Source organism: Schistocerca gregaria, chromosome 4 (genome assembly GCF_023897955.1).
Source record: "Schistocerca gregaria isolate iqSchGreg1 chromosome 4, iqSchGreg1.2, whole genome shotgun sequence".
Classification (NCBI taxonomy): Eukaryota; Metazoa; Arthropoda; class Insecta; order Orthoptera; family Acrididae; genus Schistocerca; species Schistocerca gregaria.
Genome location: NC_064923.1, coordinates 412,774,818 through 412,800,127, shown reverse-complemented (window position 1 = coordinate 412,800,127; position 25,310 = coordinate 412,774,818). Strand labels below are relative to the sequence as shown.

The 25,310-nt window shown below is 45.3% G+C and overlaps 1 protein-coding gene and 2 non-coding genes across 3 annotated transcripts in view; all 3 read left to right on the top strand.

Moving 5' to 3' along the window:
- The window catches only part of LOC126266619 (L-lactate dehydrogenase), a 291,594-nt gene that overhangs the window by 21,774 nt on the left and 244,510 nt on the right, over positions 1–25,310 (top strand). The window lies entirely within an intron of this gene.
- Positions 9,357–9,431, top strand: Trnas-uga (transfer RNA serine (anticodon UGA)). Its single transcript has one exon. It is a non-coding gene; the product is annotated as a tRNA-Ser (tRNA).
- Trnal-caa (transfer RNA leucine (anticodon CAA)) lies at positions 24,763–24,837 on the top strand. Its single transcript has one exon. It is a non-coding gene; the product is annotated as a tRNA-Leu (tRNA).

Below are 25,310 nucleotides of genomic sequence, written 5' to 3'. Positions count from 1 at the left end.
GATCAGTTACGACACGTGGCTCTATTCTTCATTCGGTCCCTGCGAAACCCTACATTTGAGCAGGATAATGCACGACCGCATTTTGCAGGTCCTGTACGGGCATTTCTGGATACAGAAAATGTTCGACCGCTGCCCTGGCCAGCACATTCTCCAGATCTCTCACCAATAATTGAAAACGTCTGCCAATAGTGACCAAGCAACTGGCTGTCACAATACGTCAGTCACTACTCTTGATGAACTGTGGTATCGTGTTGAAGCTGCACGGGCAGATGTACACGCCATCCAAGCTCTGTTTGGCTCAATGCCCAGGCGTATCAAGGCCGCGGGCAGATGTAGTTGTTCTGGGAACTGATTTCTCAGGATCTATGCACACGAATTGCGTGAAAATTTAGTCACATGTCAGTTTTAGCAGTAGAGGGGTTTTGGGCGCACGACAGCAAGGTCTTCAGCGCCTGTCAGTTTTAGTATAATATATTTGTCCAATTAATACCTGTTATCATCTGCATTTCTTCTGGGTGCAGCAATTTTAATGGCCAGTAGTGTATTATGGGAACGTATATTGTAGCCCAACTCTGGCTCTGTCTCTCGCCAGTTTTCAGCAGAGCACGGGAGGCTACGGGCAGCTCGGAAGCCGAGCCTGGCGGCGGCGGTTGGTCGGGTCAGCGCCTCGCCTCGCCGCGCCTCGGCTCGCCGCGGTGTCAGGTGTCGGCCAAATAGCAGCCGGCCGGCCCTGACACGCGCTCAGAGATAGCCATCTAGCGACAGCTGCGTGCCGGCGCCGTGATCGCGCGGCACCGATTGAGCGATAAAGGCCCCGCTCGGCGGCGCTCAGTAGTAGTTTGCCGGCCGCCGGGCTACCATCAGCGGTCGCCGGCGTCTGCACCGCCGGTAACGTTCTCCGGCTGAAAGGCGGGAACCCGGCATTAGGCGAGGCTGCCGACAGCCCAAGCAGCTGGCCCGCAGAGACTCCAGCAGCGCAGCGAACGCTTCTTTCCCGCGGTCGTACGATGTCAACGCGTACCATCCTGCAGAGAAAAACTATGAACTATAAAAGCTCTGCTAACTTCATCCGAGAGAGAACTCAACAAGATCTTACCGTGCCGTGTCTTCCGATACGTCGAAAACAAATGCCGTCTGTGTGCTTGCATTGAACATATGTAGCGATCCTATTAAATGTGTAGGTGTTGATCCATTGGAGCAGGTGGCCAGTGATCAAAGTCACCTGCAAAAACCACTGTAAAGTTTCATTGCCTTTTCTGTAAGAGGACTATACCCCACAGACTATCAGTCGCAAGAGAAGATCCCTATTATGTTGTATGATACATGGTGTAACGTCTCCAGTTTTCTACACTGCTATATATTTTGTTTTTCCACCAGGACTTCAAGATCACTGTCAGGTTCTAAGCTAACATTAATAAGTTTGTCTAAAAACTCTAAAAACTGGACATTACATGGTGCAAATCGTGTCACTGCTGCTCCCACGACACACACACACACACACACACACACACACACACACACACACACTGGATGATTGAAATAAAAGACAATCACAACATAAGGAAACTGGATGAGTCCTGCACCACTGTGGACCATTTTCAAACAGCTGTCCAAAGGTGATTGACGACCTCTCCATTAAAACTGATCTTTCACAGTGACGGGGTAGCAGATGTCTTGGTGTTCCATTTCTATTCATCCCTCATACTGCAGTCATGTGCTGAATTACTGTTTCAGTGCTGCAAAACCCCGGTAGTTGTTGCTCCTCCACGAAGACTTAAATTCTGAATCTGTGAGTGCATGTGACGCAGTGTATGGGACCCAAGGCAGAGCCTTGCGGGAGCTTCGATGGCATTGCTGACAAGAACTAGGCACTCCATCAGAAGTGTGTGGTACAAGGCGAAAATTTGGGTCTCACCGGAGGCGTGCTAGGGTAGGTGACTACGGTGTCCGGATAGCGTAGTGGTCAGCGCATCTACTAGCAGGAGACCAACGTTGTCCCCATTAATCTCCCAACCTGTGTGGTAGGTTGCTTCGTCAGAGAATGTGAGATTTTCTAGATAGTTTTGGTTTGGACACATCTGGTCCAGCATCTCAGTAGCAAATTCGTGGCAAAACTGTAACTCGTTTCGCTACTTGCACAATCTGAACTTTGCAGGAGTGTAGGCGAAGTAGTTTATGAAGCAACTTCCCAGCTGTTGAGTGGGGGATATTTATCCCTCGTCATGCTGGAGAACTGCCTTTGACACGGTTCTTTGAAATGTCTTTCTAATATTCTGTGCCATTACATCAGATGTAAGTGCTCTGTTTGAAATTCACTATTTACGTTTCCAGTGATTAGGAACTTAAGATACCAAAGTTAATCGTCTTAACGTCTGGTGACTCTCTTTGAAACTCTCGTTGAATATTTGTTTGGACTGCAAAGGGGTAATTTCGCTCCCACACATCACATCACACACTGGGTTCTGTCTTGAGGTGTAGTCATTTCCGGTAATTATGTAGCACCTGAAACAAAAGAAAAAGAACCGTTTAATACAATCTCCACAAAAAAAATTGAGGTGCTTTATTCGGTGTTTCAAACCGCAAGCAACTTTATGTTTTAACTTTTCTTAAACTGCATTTGGAAAACAACGAGGTTTCGTATGAGCACGTTCTACTTTCCTTAGCTCTGAATGAGAGTTTTTATGCATAATCATACCACATCCGTCTACTGCAATGACTTGATGGACCCAGTAATGTCAACAATTAGGTGTCTTAACCATACATAAAATTTTTGCTGTTGTAAATACGTCATAAGAAGCACTGCTAAACACATTAAAGTTTCTTGGCAAGTGTCAAAGAGTGTAGCACCCTTACGTCGCACGAGGATGAAATTTAGCAGGAGAATAGTTACAGACAAAGAAATATTTTTTTACAGTAATGTATTTGGTACTTCTGTGGGACGTGCTTGGACAGCACCAGCAGTAGTGCACTGCCTGCGAAAAGAGACGTACTTCGGTTCGAGCTGTTGTGTCGCATAGTTTGAAAGGAGCATAACAATGCCATTCCAGTAATAACACTGATAACCTGGCAGCAGAAAACCGCAGAGCCGTCTCCGCAAACAGAAGACTATAGACTGGATCCACTTAATTTAGAGACAGGATACAATAGGTCGTTTACTTTGTCGCAGTCGTTTTATGTACTGAAACATATCTGGCAACGTCGCTAACGTAACTTGATGGTGAGAGAGAATCGTTCTGTACCGGAGATGAAAGAAAAAGAGATATAGAACACGGAAACACTGCAAATGGAAGCCGTTGATGACACATTTACAAGCTGCACATTTCTGCGCGGCCTGTATTCAGTCCTCAACCGCTCCAGTAGTAATGTTACTCTCTGTAACGGACTCATGCATTCGCGGTAACGCGCTAGCAAATCAGCGTGATATTGAAGCCACTGCAAACCGGATCTCAGGACATCTGTAGTTTCTGCTCCCGCAAAGGAAATGCAATTCTCGTTCAATCTCTCCGCGCAGATGACTTCCTGTAGGTGCAGAATCGGAGGTGTAGTTACACCGCACTTTAATTTTTTGTGTAACGTTTCTAAGTTTCAAATAGTCACTCATACTGCGTTAGGAGAGACGGACACATAATATAATGCCTTTAATAGTTATTATAACACAAAAGACCTCTTCGAAGAGCTAATAAATGCTGATAAATCAGAGCAATAGACACTAAGAGGCGACGATGGCGTTTTAAAGCGAAACTGGGACTCAAATCAAATAACAGATATAGAATGGGATAATTTGAATATGACGTCGGAAATGACAGAGGTCACACTAAGTTGCCGGGAACACAGTTATGATGGAAATTTAAAGCTGACGGAGATGGGTTGGGCATGTAGCCAGGTGAATTATTGGTATAAGGGCCAAAGAAGCTATTTACTGGACTCAGGAGCCAACAAAACACCGAAGTAATGACCTAACGGCGTGTCGATGGATCAGAAACTTTGCACGAGCAACGGAGGTGCCTTTAGGAGAAGGGTGTAATGGATGCAAAAAACTAGATGATGATGTTTGGATTTTGGGGCGCTCAACTGCGCGGTTATCAGCGCCCGTACAAATTCTCAACCTTTTCTCAGTCCAGTCTTGCCACGTCCATGAATGATGATGAAATTATGAGGACAACACTAACACCCAGTCATCTCGGGGCAGATGAAAATCCCAGACCCCGCCGGGAATCGAACCGGGGACCCCGTGCTCGGGAAGCGAGAACGCGACCGCGAGACCACGAGCTGCGGACGAAAAAAATCTAAGTAAGCTTTATCCAGCTGCATATGTCAAATAGCTGATGAGCATGGTGACGATGTATGGAAGAGGTACAAATTAGGAATTTATGTTTAAGTCGTAGTTAACAAAGGAAAAAAGTTAAAGTGATAAATTTTCAAATTTCTATATACTGGCCAACATATTTCACCAGCAGGTGGCATATCAAGTCCAACACTTACGTGGGCAACGTCAAAAATTTTCAGCTTGAAACAGAAATCTAAATCTACGTCTACATATAGTGGTTTTCCCTCTTAAGAGTCATGAGGCCAGTGTGGACGGAAAGCGTCGGTTTTTTTCCTGGTACATAAAAAGTGATTTTAAAGAGAAATTTTATGTGTCCATTTTGTAGACTGGTGCCAAATTAGTCTAGCTCGATATTCGTTTCATCTATATGCACTAACAGGTACAGCAAAACACGAAGGATAACGAATAATCCAGCAGCGATAACACCACCCTGGCCCGCGCTCTCTGCTACCGCCATACAGCAGTGTTTCTCAGTCGCTATTGGAGTACTCGATTTTTCTTCGAATTTCACTGTTCCTGTTAACATAGATCGATAAAACGAATACTGCACTAGACTAATTTGGCGCCGCTCTATCGCATGACTTTAAAAGTCATTTTGTTTGTAATGGGACAGAAATAGACTCTTTCTGTAGACAATCGGTGTTGCATCGTAGATGTGATGAGCAGTATTTGTTTGGGCTAACTCCAGCTACACAATGCTTAAAACGAAATTGCAAACATCCCTAGGCTGTCTTATGGTGTGTGACGGAGCATGGTACCACTTTCTCCTCCCTCGTTCCCGGATCCATTCCAATGTGGTGTGAAACATCCATATGAGTTCTAGTTTATCTGATTTTCACTGATCTTCGACTGGGCATGTAAAATTCTTCTTTAAAAATCACTTTTCCCGCTACGGAAAACAGATTGATGCTTTCTGTTGACAATGGGCTTATGAGTACAAATTACTCCTATTTTTACACCGTTAGTCATGTCTCACAGCATGTAAGGGAGGAAGTAATATGTTCCTTAACTCTTCTGGGAACGTCCGCTGTCACAATTTCAACAGTAAATCTCTTCGTTACGCACAACTCGTGCATGGATCCAGCTAGCATCGGAGTTTGTTGAGCACTTACTTAATGTTCAGGTGCTTACTAAATGATTCTGTGACAACGTGCTCCACTTTTCATTGGGTCTTCCCAATCTCTTCTACAGGGCAGGCAACATAAAACTGGCTCAGAAAATATTACCAATAAGTCTGACGCAGGATGGACCCTTGCGCATGAGTATTTCATAAGGTGCTGGCAATGACTGCCACTGACATCAACGCTGCGCCTTGCTCGATTTATCGAACTACAACACACACGTAGCAGCTCTAAGAGGGATAGTAGCAGGAGCGCTTTCAGTGTTCTGATGTAATTCTTGTAGTGTGTGGGGAATTATTTGAGTATACGTGACCCTTCAATGTGCCCTGCAGATAAAAATCAGAGGGAAGAGATCAGGCGATCGAGACGGCCAGAAGATTGCACTGCCCCTCCTGATGATCGTCTCATCGAACACTTCATGCACCCGTGACAAGGTTGTCAAGGCAGTGTGAGCAGTTGCTCTGTCTTGCTGAAAATATCCATACAGTCGTTCATTTTCTGGCAGCTGAGCCACAAACGAATTAAAAAGTTTTTGAACATACCAATTAGCATCAACAGTTTGCTGAAAGAATTACATCAAGATGCGGTCACCTGTTACAGAACACCAAACACCAGTCTTGAGATTACGCATGCATAATAGTGCATGTTCTGTCAGTTTATCTACTCTGACAAACTTAACCAGGTCTTGTCTGAAGATTGATAAACTGGCGATCCAAAGCCCTGATTGCACTTCACTCAAACCACTGGCAGAATTTAACACGAAGTAGTTCGCCTGCATGCACAACAGCACATCTGTAAGGTTACAGATGCAGGATCTTTTTTTTATAATGTCTCGATATGATGATGACTTAATTATCACTTGCACTTATAAATGGCGTTGAGATTTGTCAGAATTTGTTTCCGGCTTCCTTTCACTCCAGCACTGCTTTGTTAAAAAACATTCGACAGCCAAGACGCATAAAACATTTTTTTTTTATTTAAGGCAATTGGTTTCAACAGACTGTGCTGTCATCTTCAGGCCTTTATGAGCTATTATGTGTGTGTTGCTGTTCGGCAAGTCGAGCAAAGTGCAGCGCTGATGTCAGTGGCAATCATTGCCGGCACCTTATGACATACTTATGAACAAGGGTGAATCCTAAGTCCAATTTGTTTGTGGAAGTAGCCTGTTACACAAGGTGCTTTATGTTTTTAAATATTTTAACGATGAAAAATCTTTTGTAAAGTGCAATTTTTGTCCACTTAACATTTTGCGCATGAGGTCAGCGTAAAATGAGCATGCTTTACAGCAAAAGGTTTTAAGACCTGAAGATGACAGCATAGTCTGTTTAAACCGGTTGCCTTAAATAAAAAAATATTTTATGCCTCTTGGCTGTTGAATGGTTTTTAAAAATGAAATGGATCACCCTTCAGTTCTCGCAAAAGGAGGAAATTCAACCAGCGTTTTTTTTCCCCTTGAATTGGAGCTCTTTTCAGACAGTTAGGATTTTATTCGCGCCATTTTGCCACTAAGTTTTCTGGGGGTTTTGCCCAAACACTTTCACTGTCAAACACTTGCGAAAGCAGTTCTGCACACGTTTTCCATACAGGCACTGTGCTTTATATAACACTTAACAGTGAGCACGCCTTGTTTTATAGGGAGCATCAGTTTGTACTGCATTCAGCTGGTCACTAAACACATTGGGAACAGAGCATGGGGAAAATGCGCCTATGTAGACACTCTAAACTAAACAGTTAGTATTGAAGCTAGCTTAACCCCCTCCTTTCCCCCCTTTCAGATATAATCTCACCGTTCCATATTCACTACACACTTGATCACGATACTGAATGATCAAGCCCAGATTTTCAATTTAAACTCAAAATATTTATTATTCACTACTTTTTAACACAGAATTACGCACAAAAAATACAAACAACACATCAGCTTTGAAAAACATTACCTTCTGACCCTCCTTGCCATCTGCACACCTCAACTCCAGTCTTTCTCTCTTATAACCTACTGACTGCTATTACAACAATATCAAAGTGAAGAAAACACGGAAAGTCAAAGATCATCTCCAAACTTATAGACTACCCACACGGATTTTACAAAAACACTTCGTAGTTGCAGAGCAGGGGCTTACAATGTTTCAGCATGTGACAGCAACCAACTGGAACATCGAATACATAGTTTCTAGCAGCCTTTAACAGATAGTTCTACTGTTAGTTAACAAGGATCTATTCTGATTCAGCTTTATAAATATTTTCCAGGCCAGTCTTATTTTACCCACCCGTATTATTCCAGCTTGGTAATAGTCCCATCCGGATAGTTACTCCACGGTATTTCAGGGCAGTTGCTGTTTCTAGTGATTTTTCACCAATAGTGAAATTGATTAGTAGTGGCTCTCTTCGCACATTGGTACGCAGTATGTTACATTTATTTAGGCTCAGGTTCAACTGTCAGTACCTACATCAAACGCGAAGCCTGTCGGGATCTTTCGGCATTTCGCTACAGTCTCGTGGCGCCACGTTTTTATAGACAACGGCGTCACCCGCGAGTAGCTTCATGGAATCCCCAGCGTTATCCACTAGATCTCTAAGGTATGTTTTAATCAATAACAGCCCTACACCATTCCCCTGAAACAGTCAAGAAATAAACTTTACATCAACCGATTTTGTTCCGGTATGAACAATGTTGATAATAGCCAAATTTTATTTTCGTCATGTTATTACATTTTGCACAAACATATAAATCAAATGTTAACTTTATGTGAGCAATATTTTATATAGTTTTTTAAACTAGTCGTATTGTTTATTCGTCTCTCGAATGAAACCACTGGAACACAGTACTATGAGAAAATTCCGTGGTCTGGGGAGTATATTATCACTGAAATTCGATCAAAGTTAGTGAATGTTTATGCAGACTGAACTCCTTCATTTTCAACAGATGAGAAATGGATGACTGTTGAATATGTCCACGTGAGGAACGCGGACGGTGGCAGGAAGATTGTGACCAGCTTTCGTTGGTATGCGAAAGACATTCTTCCTACTTACCAGCTTAAGCCTAAGGCTAAATGAATAACTGGAAACATTCTACAAGTATTATGAAGCAACAGGGTGAAAACATATACAAAGAGAGGCCTGGATTGAGAAAAAGTAAGAGTATCACCATTCATTAGGCCAGTCCGTTAATATCTGTGTACGAGACTAATGGTGAACGTCTTGACAACAACACATACACCAGGTGTTCAGGGGCAATACTAAAAGAGATGTGAAGTGGAACATTTAAGTGAAATCAGTATTAGGAAAGTCGACTGGAAGACATATTTGTTGGAATGTTCTGGGAAAATGCAAAGCTTATTCAAAGGAAAACGCATGCCCGAGCATATCTGTTACACTTTCGACTTGGTCGTACAAACCCGTTATGATAATAGCATTACATGAAACTTCCTGGCAGATTAAAACTGTGTGCCCGACCGAGATTCGAACTCGGGACCTTTGCCTTTCACGGGCAAGTGCTCTACCAACTGAGTTACCGAAGCACGACTCACGCCCGGTCCTCACAGCTTTACTTCTGCCAGTGTCCGTCTCCTACCTTCCAAACTTTACACAAGCTCTCCTGCGAACCATGCAGAACTAGCACTCCTGAAAGAAAGGATATTGCGGAGACATGGCTTAGCCACAGCCTGTGGGATGTTTCCAGAATGAGATTTTCACTCTGCAGCGGAGTGTGCGTTGATATGAAACTTCCTGGCAGATTAAAACTGTGTGCCCCACCGAGACTCGAACTCGGGACCTTTGCCTTTCATGGGCAATATCCTTTCTTTCAGGAGTGCTAGTTCTGCATGGTTCGCAGGAGAGCTTCTGTAAAGTTTGGAAGCTAGGAGACGGATACTGGCAGAAGTAAAGCTGGGAGTACCGCGCGTGAGTCGTGCTTCGGTGGCTCAGTTGGTAGAGCACTTGCCCCTGAAAGGCAAAGGTCCCGAGTTCGAGTCTCGGTCGGGCACACAGTTTTAATCTGCCAGGAAGTTTCATATCAGCGCACACTCCGCTGCAGAGTGAAAATCTCATTCTGGAAACATCCCACAGGCTGTGGCTAAGCCATGTCTCCGCAATATCCTTTCTTTCAGGAGTGCTAGTTCTGCATGGTTCGCAGGAGAGCTTGTGTAAAGTTTGGAAGGTAGGAGACGGATACTGGCAGAAGTAAAGCTGTGAGTACCGGGCGTGAGTTGTGCTTGGGTAGCTCAGTTGGTCGCAGGGCAGCAGTGCACACCGCGCTCGGACGTCCACGCCGCTGCGCCCGCGGAGTGTTTTGTTTACATCATCGTCACAGCGATTCTCAGTCGACCACGCTCTAATGGCCAACTCTTACAGGAAGAACACTCTTAAGTTCATCTTCTCAAATGAATACGCACGACCCAAAGCACTGGCCGTCGAACGCTTCCTACGCGAAGACGTGAAGATCCCCCGTGACGAACTCATCGGCATTCAAAGGACGCGACATGGATTAAAATTTCGGCACTCCGACGGAAACGTCGGGCCTGTGGATGTCGACCATGCAGGACTTGGCCTTCGGACGATCCGTGTATTCGAACTGCCTTTCGAGGTAAAAGAAGATGAAGTCATCGCGGCGCTAAGCCCGTTCGGAAAAGTCCAGAGCCACTTAGCCGAGACATGGGCACAGTTTACGACGTATCCGGTGCTTAATGGTGTGAGACAAGTCCGAATCGATCTCAAACGGCACGTTCCATCGTACATTTCTATCGGCGGCTGCCGCGCGGTGGTCATCTACGACGGACAACCTCGAACATGTTCCGGTTGTGGCAAAGAAGGCCACGTCCGTAATGAATGCCTGCAACGCCGCATCACACAACTAAGGCCCGACGATACGAACACCGACAGAACCACGACCACCCTTCCAGTCACCTATGCGGCGACACTGCACGTCCAGCCCACACAAGACGCCGTTCATGAGCATCTCTCTGGTCCGATACACTCGGAGGCGTCCCAGCACCTTGACACCGACGATGCCGCCCGTGAACATGTCCAACAGCCGGACACACCCACGCTAGAAGATCACAAGGATGCCAGTGAGAGTGTTCTGGGGAATGACGACCGCATCATAGCACCCGCGGCTTTTGTACCCGAACGATGTGAATCTCTTCCTTCCTCAGACACCGAAACTCATTGCCGAAAACAGAAGTCGAACAAACGACGATAAAAACGCCGCAAGACATCAGAATCAACCATTGAGCCCCCTCCGCAGGACGAAGAGATGGCACATCACTCTGACGGAGAACACGATAACACTTTCTCCTCTGCCACGGAGACGCGTCATCCAAAAGACGGTGAACCGTCCAAAAGAGAGCGTGCGCAAGCCCCGCGCCCAGAAGCCATGGAACACAGCACGCCTGTTGTCACCGACGCAACTGAGCCGACTCGGCCGGCGCTGCCACCTCTCGCCGATGTCAAACCTGTCGGACATTTTTCATGGGCGGATGACACGGATTTCCCACCTCCATCTGATGCGGAAATGAGATCTGTTCCTCCGTTAGACCAACACTAAAATGGGGGAAGTTTCTACGGCGACTACTGCGACTTCTATGGACTTCCAGTATCCACCACAACAATCTTCACTAGCTACGACCGTATCGGCAGCACGAATCTCCCATCAGGCGTACCGAATAGCTACTATCAATACTAATAATATCGGCTCCCACGCTAAACTTCAACTGCTCCGTGACACGCTAAGAGCAGCGGACATCGACATCGCCCTGTTACAAGAACTGAGGACAGCAACTTGGGCTGGGTGTTATGGATATGAGACGTACGCCGCCCCTGCAGCTATGGAACACACAGGCGCAGCCATCCTCCTCCGAGAAGGGATTGCAGTTTCCGATGTCGCATACCTCCCAACAGCGCGAGGGGTGGCCATCACAGTTGACGGACTCAAAATCATTAATCTGTACGCCCCATCGGGCACTGATAAACGGAGGGATCGCTCCCAGTTCTACGCAGAAGATATCACACCTTTATTCCTCGGCCGATACGATCATCTCATCGTAGGTGGAGATTTCTCACCACATGTCCGGAACTTCGCTTCCTCGTCCGCCGCCTTCGTCTCCTCGACACTTGGCGAGTGGTACACGGCGACCGCCCGGGGTATACACACATTACGAGCCACTCCGCCAGCCGACTTGACAGAATATACATCTCTAACGCTCTAAAATCAGTTCTCCTCGACGCGGAACGTTGGCCGTCTGCCTTCTCGGATCATGACATCTACATCTGTACCATGAACCTACGTCGACAATCTATATGGCGCAGTGCAGGACCTTGGAAACTCAATGTAGCACTACTGCAGGACCCTGAATGTCGACAACAGGTCACCGACACGTGGCACACCAGTGTTCAACGAATTACGCGTTACGAGACCACACTGCAGTGGTGGTTGCTGTGCGCCAAACCGGCCATCCGACGCACATTGACACACTATGGCAGAGCCAAAGCCAGGTGGAATCACCATACAACTGATTTCTACTATAGCGCTCTACGTGAACTCATGGATCAACCTCCATCCCCGGATCATCTAAAAGAAGCTCAACGCATTAAGGCGAAGATTTTAACCTTGATCAGATGTCGTCTAGAGGGAGCTATTGTACGAGCACGCAGCCAAGATAGGATTAACGGTGAAGAACCTTCTATGCATCATATTATTCAAAATGTTCGACGCCGACAGGCTTTAATGACAACTTTAGACTTACCTGATGGACGCCGGCTGACTTCGCAAGCTACCATTGCGGATGCATTCACAACGCACTGAGAGGTACCTGCCGCTGCAGAAGCCATTGCTGAGGTTACCCAGGAGACACTTGGTACTCTAAACGCAGCAGCTGCTACCCTCCTGACTTATGAAGTGACCAACGACGACGTCCAAGGCGCTGTGGCTAAAGGGTCTCTGAATCGATCTCCCGGCCCGGATGGTTTACCTCTCGAATTTTACAGAACCTTCCAAGATTTGATGATGTCACGATGGAGGGACATGTACTGGGAACTTTTGTCCGGCGCGGCGAACCCGCCACCAGTGTTCATGGAAGGCTTACTTGTACCAGTCCCGAAACCCGCAGGAGGAACACGACTCGACAGTTATCGGCCGATCACGTTACTCAATTCCGACTTCAAGATTTTCACACGCCTTCTAGCAGTGCGACTCAAACATGTCTTACGAGACATTGTTTCCCACGAACAAACATCTTTAGGCGGCGATCGTAATATACAGACAGCCCTCAGTGAATATCGAGATGTGATCGCTGTGGCAACACACTCGAGGCTGCCAGGCGCTTTAATCTCCATCGACTTCAAACAAGCGTTTGACCGCGTCAATCATGCATTCCTGAACGCAGTGATGAACCGAATGGCAATTCCCCCGACGTTCACGCAAGTGGTTATGCGGCTCCTTCGCGGAACAACGTCCAGACTTCTCGTCAACGGCAGACTTACAGAACCTATACGGATTGAACGCTCAGTACGGCAGGGTTGCCCTTTGTCGACGGTGCTTTATGCCATTGCGATGGAACCACTCATTTGCGGATTACGGCGACGTTTGACAGGTATTCCACTCCGGGATCATATGTTCCGCTGCCGAGCTTACGCGGACGACTTTGCCCTCGTCGTACGTTCAGCGGCCGACGTACAAACTGCGATGCAGTGGATTACCCGTTACAGTGAAGGGGCAGGGAGCGCTATGAACGTGGCAAAATCATGCGCCATGAAGATCGGCCGCGGCCTTCCCGCAGACAGCGTCGTCCCATTTCAACTGGTGGACACTCTTCGCTGTCTCGGGTTGGTGTACACGCGAGACATTCGCCGCACCTCGGCGGTCAATTATCGGGCGCTGCTGCAACGCATCCAGGCCAACATACAAAATCACATTCTACACCCGCTGAATATGTGCCAGAGAGTCACCTTCGTCAATAACCATCTGGCAACCCGGATACCCCATATAGCGCAGATTCTGCCCATCACTGCGACAATGGCGGCCAGATTACAGGCGGCTTTCGGCTATTTCATTTGTTCTGGACACATATTCAAAGTCCAGTATGAAGCTCTCACCTTACCGAAGCGGGATAGTGGCCTCGACCTGGTAAATGTGAGAGCCAGGACTACGGCACTTTACACCAATACTATTCTCCGGTTATGGAAAAGCCAAAATGCTAGTTTTACTGGAATGTTGACCACCGAGCTCGCACCTGTTTCGAGACGCCCACTGACGTCTTTGGCGCACATCCCACCTCCGATGTCACATATCGGCCGTTTCTTTTTGGAGTACAGCTACATATGAACCGAGCTCCCCAGGACCAGGAAGACGACCACCCGCGACATCTACCGCCTTCTCCGAAAGTCTCCACCACGCAGCCCCGCCGAAACACGTCAACCTCAGGTTTCATGGCCTACAGTTTGGAAAACGAACCACCAACCATATCACACCACTGACACCACCTCTATGTGGTACCTTCTCGTCAACGGCAAGTATACTACAAGACAGAAACTGCATCGTATCGCACTGGTGGACTCACCCCTGTGCCGCAAATGCAATGTCGAAGATACAGATTTACATCGTTTTGAGTGTGGGCCAGCAGCAGCTGTCTGGACCCTCGTACAGAAGATTGTGGCTATCTACCTCCGAGTACCACCACATCACGTTTCTCCTACTATGATGATATATCCCGACACGACCTACTTTCCACCGGCTAAGTGGCACGCCATCACATGGATCAGTGACACGGCTGTCAACTACCTCTTCCGGGACGACATCGTCGATCCGGCGGACTTCTGGACACGCCTCCAAGTACATCACCTCACCCTTCGCCGACATCGACACTATCGGGCCACTTTCGCGAACTATTTACAGAGTATTTTCACCAACCCGCCTCAAAGCTGGAATCTCAACGAACATTGCCAGCCAAGACTGGACGATCCCACGTTCCCCTTCAATGGTCAATGATAGAATGCATTTTGTTCTGATGGCGCGCCAGAGTGGAGCATGGCGCGGAAAGTATTCCTATTTTATTTCACTTCTCTTTTCTCCTCCTCTTCTAAGTTTTTTTTCTCCTTATACATGTTTATCCCTTTCACACATAGCTCTCTATCTGCAGCCTATTTGTTTTTCTTTCTCCTGTGATCCCCCAAAACAAAAACAAAAAAGACTAAAAAAAAAGAGTTCGCTGCTGATGGTGAGACTGTATACTCCTTTATGTTAACAAAAAAAAATAAAAAAAATAAAAAATAAAAATAGAAGGCCTTTGCGGAAATATAGCTACCTCTTACGTTTTCCATTTTCAAAGAGTATTGTGTTATTTTATGAAGAACGTCGTCTCTTATTTTCATGCACAAGAGGTTTTTATAAATTTTCTTATAAAAAAAAATAAATAAATAAAAAAAAGTTGGTAGAGCACTTGCCCGTGAAAGGCAAAGGTCCCGAGTTCGAGTCTCGGTCGGGCACACAGTTTTAATCTGCCAGGAAGTTTCATATCAGCGCACACTCCGCTGCAGAGTGAAAATCTCATTCTGGAAACATCCCACAGGCTGTGGCTAAGCCATGTCTCCGCAATATCGTTCCTTTCAGGAGTGCTAGTTCTGCATGGTTCGCAGGAGAGCTTCTGTAAAGTCTGGAAGGTAGGAGACGGATACTGGCAGAAGTAAAGCTGTGAGTACCGGCCGTGAGTCGTGCTTCAGTAGCTCAGTTGGTAGAGCACTTGCCCGTGAAAGGCAAAGGTTCCGAGTTCGAGTCTCGGTCGGGCCCACAGTTTTAATCTGCCAGGAAGTTTCATATCAGCGCACACTCCACTGCAGAGTGAAAATCTCATTCTGGATAGCATTACATGTCTCTATCTATGTCTGCTTTCATGTCTATGCTCCGGAAACTTAAGTGAGAATCCGTGGATGAAAGTCGATTTACTTCTCGCAAACCCTGTTGTGTAAATTTAGAGAACCTGTATTGGAAAAAGACTGTAGGATCATTACGCTGCCATTGTCGTATATCCCGTGTATGGATCAGGAGAATAATAGAAGAGCATTAGGACACGTAGAAAGGCATTTTCCATCTCTCAGTACACAAATGTAGCAGGACAGAAAGTCGATAACATTGGTACAAGTACCCACTTTCATGTACGGTATACCGGCTCGTGGAATACACCACTCGACAAAAAAAGTGAAGCGCCCAGATGACACTTTCGGATGTCAGTGTAACTTCGTACACATATACACCATCAATCATTAGAGTAGTACTTTCCTTTGATAGGTAGACTGGACGCCATTGTGCATTTGTGTCGTTCGTCTTGCCATCCTTGTAGTGTATATAAGAGGCATGAACGGCGTCGGATGTCGAGTGATCACTTTGAAGCACACAGAGATGTTGCGTATCCGTGTGAGACAGATTTATCAGTACTTGACGAAGTTCGAAACGGGCCCCATTGTGGGTCTCGATTTGACCTACTGATCGAGACGTACCATATCCATATTCGTGGACCATTCAGATTTGATATTGGCCTGAAGTTGGACTGCATAGCAACTCGTCGTTAACATTCCGGTCGTTCGCTATTTTGCGCACCAACTACATCATACTCCTTTCACACCTGCACCTGTAGTTCGAGAACATTTAATCGACTCCCTGAAACATTCTGTGTCATCCCACACCATTGGTCAAAGACTGACATCAGCTGGGCTACGAAATTCCCGTTTCATTCGTAGGGTATCGTTAACACTACAACACTAACAATTGCTTTTGGAATGGTACTGTTATCGGGAAGTAATGACTGCTGATGAATAGCATGTCACTCTGTTCAGCAATGAATCATAGCTCTACACTACCCTAGATTTGGAGAGATACAGTGGTGTTACTCCTGGAGTGTTGGGGTGGAGAGTTTTGGTATGACTTCACGCCGCAGCTGATAGTGACTGAGAGAACTCTGGCTCTCTACGTGCAGTCTCATGATTTTACACCTATTAGGCAGTGGGCGTGTGAGGACTGCAGTTTTGAGGATTATCTACGTAAAGCTATACTAGAGAGCCAAAGAAATTGTTACACCTGCCTAATATCGTGTAGGGCCCACGCGAGCTCACGGAAGTGCCGTAGCAAGACGTGGCATGGACTCGACTGAAGTGGTGCTGAAGAGAACTGACACCATGAATGGTGCAGGGCTATCCATAAATCCATACGACTACGAGATGGTGGAGATCTCTTCTAAACAGCGCGTTGCAAGGTATCCCAGATATGCTCAATAACGTTCATTCCTGGGGAGTTTGGTGGGCAGCGGAAGTGTTTAAACTGAGAAGAGTGTTCCTGGAGCCACTCTGTACCAACTCTGGTCGTGTGCTGTGTCGCATTATTCTACTGGAATTTTCCAGGTCCGTCGGAATGCACAATGGACATGAATGGATGCAGGTGATCAGACAGGACGGCTACGTACGTGTCACCTGTCAGAGTCGTATCTAGACGTATCCAGGTTCCTATATCACTCCAACTGCACCGTTACAGAGCCTCCACCAGCTTAAACAGTCCCCTGCTGACATGCAGGGCCCATGGATTCATGAGGTTCTCTCCATACTCGCAGAAGTCTCCACTCTATACTATTTGAAACCAGATTCGTCCGACCCGGCAACATGTTTCCAGTCATCAACACTCCAATGTTGGTACTGACTGGCCCATGCGAGGCGTAACGCTTTGTGCCGTGCAGTCGTCAAGGGTACACGAGTGTGCGTTTCGCTCCGAAACCCAATGTCCATGACGTTTCGTTGAATGGTTCGCACGCTGACAATTGTTGATGGCCTAGCATTGAAATCTGCAGCAATTTGTGGAAAGGCTGCAATTCTGTTACGTTGAATGATTCTCTTCAGTCGTCGTTGGTCCCGTTCTTCCAGGATCTTTTTGCGGCCGCAGCGTTTTCGGAGGTTCGATGTTTTACCGGGTTCCTGATATTCATGGTACACTCGTGAAACGGTCGCACATCACTGCTACCTCGGAGATATTATGTCCCATTGCTCGTGCGCCGACTACAACCTGCCATTGTAGTATTAGTAGCCGATCTAACAACCGCGACAGACGCTTGTTGTCCTGCATAGGCGTTGCCGTCCGCAACGTCGTATTCTGTTTGTTTACATATCACTGTATTTGAATACGCTTGCCTATACCAGTTTCTTTGGTGCTTCATTGTATATAACATTTGTATATACTGAGAGGTGTTTTGTTACAATTTGAGATGCGATATGGAGCAATATGTAACAACTTTACTGTGACATACGGTATTTTTCCACTAACTTTACCGAGCGAGGTGGCGTAGTGGTTAGACACTGGACTCGCATTTGGGAGGACGACGGTTCAATCCCGCGTCCGGCCATCCTGGTTTAGGTTTTCTGTGATTTCCCTAAATCGCTCCAGGCAAATGCCGGGATGGTTCCTTTGAAAGGGGACGGCCGACTTCCTTCCCCATCCTTCCCTACTCTGATGAGACCGATGACCTTGCTGTCTGGCCTCCTTCCCCAAATAACCCAACCCAACCCACAAACTTTTAAGTCTGTCTCTCATTATCAGACATTGCAACATGTTAATTATTAAGTTTCATTTCATGTAAAGATGTGCTACGTCTCTTCAGCAAAGCAACAATTGGACTGTAAAATATTTCTGACACTTTAAATGTATGAACTTTAAAGATTCTATCTCGAATAGCTGAACTGCTAAGTCTCGTGAGATACATGTATGATGGACTAAAAATATATCTCAACTTGCAAAAATATTATTTATTACATATTCTGATACAACTTTTATTCATTGTTTATATACATGTTGTACTTTATGAGCTGTGCAAAATAAATCATTACACAGATAGTTAAAACACTTTCATTCTTTTTCCTGCATCGATCATATTCACCACTTACAATATTTTCAAAATATTTTGAACGTGGCTGCGCTTCAGCAACGGTGAGAGATAATTAAATGTATCTGAAGCAACCAGCCACACCACCTTTAGTTGCAACTCGGTGGCTGCTTTTGATTCATTTACTTTCCAAAATAACTTTTCTATGCTTTAAGTTCAGAATGTATTTCACAAAAACCAGCTGGACCACTAATAGACATAGGAATGCTATCCGTTTGTTTCACTCACACGGAATTTCTATTTACAGAAATAAAACTTACAGACTTGGACGTAGCAGACGTACACACGCCCTTACACATATCTGACTCCTCATCCTCAATGATAACTTTATGTTCTAATATATACTTAACAATAACATTGAAGAGCGGCTTAACATACCTTCGCCATTGACTGAGTCTCTCGTTGCACCATACAACCGATGTAGATTTGTTGGTTTCTGACATATTAAATTCGTCCTATCACCCGAAGATATGTCGGTGACGGATACTGTCGCTGACGAATATATCGATATCTCGATAAAGTGGAATGCACTCAGTTTTCATGCAATCTTCGAAGTATTTCACCTTGCTCCATACATGATCCCACTCCATATCACTGATATGCACATATCACTTATGCACTCAACATAAGTGACTAGTGATGGACTAACGAACATGAGTGTCAACAGAGTATGTTGTTTTATGACATATGGATCTGTGTGCTCGCAATATATAACAGCGTCAGGAATGTATTTAGTGTTAATGACAACGATTTATAAATGTGTCAGCTCAATTTTAGTTGACATGGCTCAAAGCCACAAAAATCTGCTCTTGATAATGGCCTGAGGCCGAAATTGCTGTCGTGAAATAAAGAAAGAGTTACAGTCACTGGCGTAAATATCATGTCTTTTATAAAGTTCTACATGACTGTGACTCACAGGTATAAAAAGTTAATAGCGATCGTATCATACTTCCCTGGGGCACTGCTGAGAATATCCTTGACTCTAATGACCACTCGCCGTCGTGAACAACACAATGAGTTCTATTGCTTCAGAAAGGTTGGAGCCACTCCCTTATCTGGGGACCTACTCCATACACTCGTACCTTTGTTAACAGTCTGCAATGTGGCACTGTGTCAAATGCTTTTCGGAAATCTAGAAATACAGAATATGCCTGTTACCCTTCACCCATAAATTGCAGTACATCATGTGAGAAAAGGACAAGCTGAGTTTCACACTAGCGATACTTCGTGGGCATAAGCTTCTCGGTCTCAAAATGACGTGCTCTTAGACATTAAGTCATTAACTGTATAACATTTTGGTGGTACATTTTGCAGCTTCATATGACCACATGAACGTCGCTCGTGAAAATGCAACCGGAGTTAGATGTCATAGGCAAACTCAGGTTTTTTTCAACCGGATGTGTAATTTCGTTGTGTCGGACGCTTCATAACGCTTTGCTGTTTCTCAATCTTGGGCAAATATGTTTCAACAAGAAACGTATGAGGCGTTCCAAGTCATTGGAGATTTGTTTCAAAGAGATGTTGAACAGTTACGCACAACTATAGATAAATGATTTCATTGAGTCGTAGAATTTTGAAGCAGATTTTATTTTGACGTGTTATCACTTAGAACTGGGGAATCTGTTCTGGAAGAGCGACCATAGATTCCGCAAAGAATGATCGTGTAAAACCCAGGTCGTTCTGTTCGTCCACGCAATCCAGAGGCAGTAGATACCGGCTTTTTCTTTCGTGTGGTATTCTGTAGTTTCTGGAAGTCGTTTTATGAGATTCCTCTCTCACCAGATAAAACGTAATTGTACTGAATGTCACAGAATTTAAAAGTTCCTAGCAAGCAGAACACAGCATGTCGTTCTTAACGGAGAAATCTTCAGACATAAAAGTGGCTCCAGGTCTACAAACATTACTACCAATAGTATTTCTAAATAATCTAATGTGTAACGTCTGATGGATCATGAGGCTGTTCGTATATGTTAACGACTATAAAGAAAACTGTAGTGAAATGCAGGGTGACCATTACCTACAGAGGATCGTCACTTGGTGTAGAAATTGGCAGTTGAGCCTCAACGACATCAGATGTAACGCACTGTGCGTAAATAAGCGGAGAGACCCATTATTGTTTGATTACACGATTGTCGAATAATCACTGGAAATAGTCACGTCCGTTAAATATCTGGAAAACTGCCAAATATTACGGTCCTAGGTCAACTGCATGACTCACTAAGTGAGTATTTGGTAACCAAAACATGAGACTAATTTGGCGCACTTGTCGATTTCATTAACTTAGAAGCTTTTATTTTGTACATAACGAAATGTCCGGCTACCTTACTACGTGACACACATTTTCACTCATTACCAATAACCATTCCCGAGAGAAACCCGAGCAATGTGATGTTCTGGCGTTACGACAGTACGAAAACAAATGATAAAAACGGAAGGTTTTCTTAAGATTTTATTACATCTTTTTCTCGTATAACTTTGCTGCTACTCGTTATCTTGTGCCAAATATTACGGTCCTAGGTCAACTTCATTGCACTTAAAACGGTCAATAACTGAGTTTTCGCTAACCAAAACATGATTCGTAATATAGCGTAGTTGCCGATTTAATTAACTTAGAAGTTTCAATTTTGTAGAGAAAGTAGAGTGCGGAACCCTTAGTACATGCCATGAATTTCCATCAGATGAATGAAACCGTTTCCGAGAGAAAGGCGAGCTTTAGCGTTTTCTTGTATAACGTTGCTGCTACACCTCGTCTCGTGCCAAATATTAAGGTGTAGTCCATCCACGAGATGGCTTACAAAAACCCATTTTCGGCCGACAACTGTGTATCGCTCCTCTGATCCCTACGAAGTGGGACTGATATAATACATACAGAAGATCACCGAGCGAAGTGGCGCAGTATTTAGCACACTGGACTCGCATTCGGGAGGAGGACGGTTCAAACCCGCGTCCGGTCTTCAGTTCCTAGGTTTCTCGTGCTTTCTCTAAATCGCTTAAGGCAAATTGTGGATGATTCTTTCGAAAGGACACGGCCGCTTTCCTTCTCCACACATCCCCCATCCGAGCTTGTGCTCCGTCTCTAATTACCTCGTTGTCGACGAGGCGTTAAACACTAATCTACTCCCTCCTCCCTATAGAAAAGACTGCTAGAAGCACAGTGCGTTTCGTCACATGTTTGCTTAGGAAGAGCGAAAGCGTCACGAAAATGCTCATCCAATTGCAATGGCAGACACCACAACAGATGCTTTCCGAATCACGGCGCGATTTACTGTTAAAATTCAGAGGACTTGTGTGTCCTCCTCCTACATACAGTATACCTCCCGGGAAGAATGGTTCGAATGGCTCTGAGCACTATGGGACTTAACTTCCGAGGTCACCGGTCCCCTAGAACTTAGAACTACTTAAACCTAACTAACCTAAGGACATCACACACGTCCATGCCCGAGGCAGGATTCGAACCTGCGACCGTAGCGGTCGCGCGGTTCCAGACTGAAGCGCCTAGAATCGCTCGGCCGCATCGGCCGGTCTCCCGGGAAAGCCATGAAGGTAAAATTAAAGAAACTCGAGCGTAACATACGTGACTTGTACACGTAATGGGGAAGTCAGAGTATAAAACGTGATAGACCCCTCGACATATGGTAAGGTGTCATGCAAAACGTGAAACATCCCCTTAGAAAAATTCGTGAATTACTGTGCTGATAAACCTCTTACATTATTTGATTTTCAAACAGCTGAACAGAACTGAACGTACTCAGACATTTCTCTCTTTACTTATTCTGATCAGCACTAAACTGACACAATATTTTTAGCGCAACGCCATCTGACTTTCAATAATCCCTACAAAAGAACGGCCATGGATAACAATAACCTACACCTTTCATGAATGACTTACCTCACAAAAATCTTCGTTACTCGAACTACTGCAATACAGCGAGCGCCAAGACTGCCAGCTAAATAAAAGATATCTATCTACTGAAGGCGCTAACTACTGATAGGCATAGTTAGCAAATGAAAGATTTTGATAGAGAACAAACAATGTATTTATCTTAATAATGTTCAAAAGTCATCATATATATATATAAGTTCATGATATCCAATACTAAAAATTTACTCTTTCTGATTGACACACGTCCAGATCGTCCGCTCTCATAATTCTTCCATCTCTCTCTCAGCACATCCACCACTCCTGACGGCTCAGCTCCAACTGCCCAACACTACAACAGCGAATATTGCAACAATGCTAACCAGCCACAGATTGCACACAGCACAGTCAGTGATTTTCATACAGAGCGCTACGTAGCGTTACCAAAATAAAAACCTAAACAGCCTAGTTACAAACGTACATCTAAGAGGATCGTTCAGTAAGCAATGCAACACTTTATCTTAAAGAACGTTGGTTTTATTCAGGATTCCAATATACCATACTATTCCCCAGGCTTTTGGCTACAAAACTCTACTTTTGAACATAATCTTTGTTCAGTGCGATGTCCTTACGCCGCCTTACTGGTAGGGCCTGTATGCTCGCATGGCACCACTCTACTGGTCGACGTCGGACCCACTGTCTTGCTGCATCAGTAAACTCCCAACCACCCACGTACTGCTTGCCGCAGAGTGCATCCTTCGTTGGGCCAAACACACGGAAGTCGGAAGTTGCGAGATCTGAGCTGAGGGGACGACGAGGAAGAACATTCCAATGAAGTTCTGTAAGCTCCTCTCGTGTGCGCAGACTTGCTTGAGGCCCTGCGTTGTCATCATCCGTCGATCACCTCAAATGAGAGTGTCCGCACGTTCCAACATCCCAGGAGAGAGAGCTTTGTGCGGCGGTCCGGCATCCTGGAGATCGGAAAAGTTTGCGTGACGTTGTTGCAATGAAGACTGAAGGATCACCTAACAATTCGCTATTTACTGCCAGATGTACGTAGACATTCTGCAAGCGCCTATAAATATCTGCAATGTACTATTTTTCCACTAAAAGCAACTCAGTGACAGCTCTCTGCCCCGAACGCACCTCCATTAAAGATTCCGTTTTGAAGGCTACGTATAACGCCGAAACTCATCAGAACTCCATGAAACTATAGTGGGCTGAAGCTGGAATATTCCACGATGTTTCACAAAAAAAATGCACATTTTTTCAACCGAAACTGGCAGAGAAAAAGTGTGGCGTTACTTATTGAACGTTTCTCGAATATGAGAGACCATTTTCAATTCAGGCTATTTTTCGGACTTGCTTTTGTAATTAATCTACTTTCCAAAACCTAGCACGGAACTTACGATAGTGGTACCGGAAAGACCTTTCACCATACACACATGTGTCTTATGGAATAGAGCTGGAAATGTATGTGAACAAAATCTCTCGATGGACAACATTCAAATGTTTTATACGGGGCCGAGAAATAGTAACGAACCATTAGTGTTGTCGATTTGGATAGCGCCGTACACCTGTGCATGATGTATAGCAGTAGGCGAACGAAACAAGTAGTCTCTCTCCGCGCTATTATATGAAGCTCTGTCTTCAACAGCTGCGCCCGATAACTTACGTAGAGGCTGGCAGCGAGCTCGGCACGTCTGGCGCGGTCCTCTTTCTTGTCCTGCAGCAGCTGATTACCGTAGAGACAGGCCTACGAAACAGAAATATGTTCCCAAATATTTCAAATCTAAACAGGAAGAGTTATAGGCCACCATAGAATAAACTAATGCTTTAGTGTGTGTGTGTGTGTGTGTGTGTGTGTATGTGTGTGTATTTTTGAATGCTTAAAGTTTTGTGCGTGAAAGAGCCAGCATACAGCTGAACTTCTTGCCTGATTAATGATCTCAGCCCACGACGATTACATTTTTGAGTTCGTTTCCACATCTACGAGGGCGTTCTGCAAGTAATGCAATACATTTTTTTTTCTAGCCCAGTTTCATTTGAGAATGCGTCATTCATTGTGGGCCATCGCGGTATATATTACCACTTAGCCCTTATAATTTCATGAAGTTCCGATAGATGGCGGCACTATACGTAGCCTTCAAAATGGCGTCTCCACGGAGGTGCGTTCCAAGCAGACAGCTGTCATTGAGAGAATGAGATTTTCTCTCTGCAGAGGAGTGTGAGGTGATATGAAACTTCCTGGCAGATTAAAACTGTTTGCCGGACCGAGACTCGAACTCGGGACCTTTGCCTTTCGCGGGCAAGCGCTCTACTAACTGAGCTACCCGAGGAAGTTTCATATCAGCGCACACTCCGCTGGAGAATGAAAAATCTCATTCTGGAAACATCCCTTAGGCTGTGGCTAAGCCATGTTTCCGCAATATACTTTCTTTCAGGAGTGCTAGTCATGCAAGGTTCGCAGGAGAGCTTCTGTAAAGTTTGGAAGGTAGGAGACGAGGTACTGACGGAAGTAAAGCTGTGAGAATGGGGCGTGGGTCGTGCTTGGGTAGCTCAGTTGGTAGAGCGCTTGCCCGCAAAAGGCAAAGGTCCCGAGTTCGAGTCTCGGTCCGGCACACAGTTTTAATCTGCCAGGAAGTTTCAGTTGTCATTGAGTTTCTCCAGGCGGAAAACTAGTGCATGGCAGATATTCATAGGCGCTTGTAGTATCTTAGGAGGGTCGTACTAAGCAACATGCGGTTAACACAATAACGTGCTCTTTTGAAGCGCCAACAAGACAGAACGAAAATAAATTCCTTTCTTCAGCTATAGGCTTCTGCGCGCGAAAATGCGGGAATTTCACTGGTCAGACTGGTTTGACGTAGTAGTCTTCGAAAATTATTGAGAAATGGAGGGCACTCCTGGACAATGGACGCTTGTCACTGGACGTCTCCTCGTGAGAGGTTAGTACAGGCTCTTGAAGAAGGGGCGAATGTTATGAAGATTTAAAGGAGGGTCTAAGATGGGTCTTTGTCTGCTGCTAGTGAGAGAATCACTTCGAATTGCGCTCGTAAAATTCGGTGTAACAAGTAATCATTTCACTTTGCAAC